We start from the raw sequence: 1802 nt of genomic DNA on the forward strand, positions 1-1802 counted from the left end.
TAGAATTTTCTAGGCCAAATTTCTTGATTAGTTCTAGTGCATACTTTCCTTGGTGAATAAATGTACCACTAGGAGTTTGTTTAATTTGGAGGCCTAGAAAGAAAGTTAGCTCTCCCATTAAACTCATCTCAAACTCACTAGTCATGAGTTTTCCAAACTCTTCACACAAGGACTCATTGGCCGATCCAAACACAATGTCATCCACATAAACTTGAACTAGGAGAATATCATCATTAGATGCTTTAATAAACAAAGTAGTGTCGGTGGTACCCCTTTGAAATTGATTTTCCAACAAGAAAGTGCTAAGCCTTTCATACCAAGCTCTTGGAGCTTGTCTAAGGCCATAAAGAGCCTTTGAGAGTTTGAAAACATGATTTGAAAATTCTTTATCTTCAAAGCCGGGGGGTTGTGCCACAAACACTTCTCTATCAATAAAGCCATTAAGGAAAGCACATTTTACATCCATTTGAAACATTTTAAAATCCTTATGGGCAGCATAGGCAAGAAGCAACCTAATTGCTTCCATTCTAGCTACCGGAGCAAAAGACTCATCGAAATCTATACCCTTTTCTAGATCGTAATCTTGGGCCACTAATCTAGCCTTGTTATGAACAACTTGTCCATCCTCACCAAGTTTATTTTTAAAAACCCACTTAGTACCCGTTTCCTTCTTACCATCCGGATGAGGTACTAGTGTCCAAACCTCATTCTTGTCGAATTGAGTAAGCTCTTCTTGCATGGCTTTGACCCATGATGGATCTTCAAGAGCTTGTTTCACATTGTTGGGCTCCATTTGTGACAAGAGTGCAAAATTGCTTGGTTCAGATTGCCTTTTGGTTGAAGATCTTGTTGTTACACCTTGAGAGGGATCACCAATAATAAAGTCATGAGAATAACCCCTCATAGACTTCTATTCTCTAGGCTTCTGGAGTGGTGTTAAGCTTTGATGAGCTTCTGTGGGTCTCACTGTTTCAATTTCTCTTGCTGGCTCAGGAGACAAAATGGAAATGTCTTCTCCAATCTGACAAAACAAAACTGGACTAGTAGATTCTTCATTTTGAGCAGACTTGGAGTTTTATTCACTGATTTCTTTATTGACAACTTCCTCACAATCTATATCATCTTCAATCACAGCATTGGGAATTGAGTTAGAGTCACAAAAAGAGACATGTATGGATTCCTCTATGGTCCTATGTTCTTTGAGATAAATCCTATAGGCCTTGCTAGTGGTGGAATACCCAATAGGGGTGTTGGTGCACGAAATTGTGATCATCAATGGCGCCATCAACATGGTACACTCAATTGCAATCTCAACTCTTTATCACAACTTTGCACAACTAACCAGCAAGTGCACTGGGTCGTCCAAGTAATAAACCTTATGCGAGTAAGGGTCGATCCCACGGAGATTGTTGGTATGAAGCAAGCTATGGTCACCTTGTAAATCTTAGTCAGGCAGATTCAAATGGTTATGGATGATATACGAATAAGGCATAAAGATAGAGATACTTATGTAATTCATTGGTGAGAACTTCAGATAAGCGTATGGAGATGCTTTGTCCCTTCCGTCTCTCTGCTTTCCTACTGTCTTCATCCAATCCTTCTTACTCCTTTCCATGGCAAGCTGTATGTTGGGCATCACCGTTGTCAATGGCTACAGTCCCGTCCTCTCAGTGAAAATGTTCAACGCACTCTGTCACAGCACGGCTATTCATCTATCGGTTCTCGATCATGTCGGAATAGAATCCAGTGATTCTTTTGCGTCTGTCACTAACGCCCAGCCTTCAGGAGTTTGAAGCTCGTCA

Source organism: Arachis duranensis, chromosome 10 (genome assembly GCF_000817695.3).
Source record: "Arachis duranensis cultivar V14167 chromosome 10, aradu.V14167.gnm2.J7QH, whole genome shotgun sequence".
NCBI lineage: Eukaryota > Viridiplantae > Streptophyta > Magnoliopsida > Fabales > Fabaceae > Arachis > Arachis duranensis.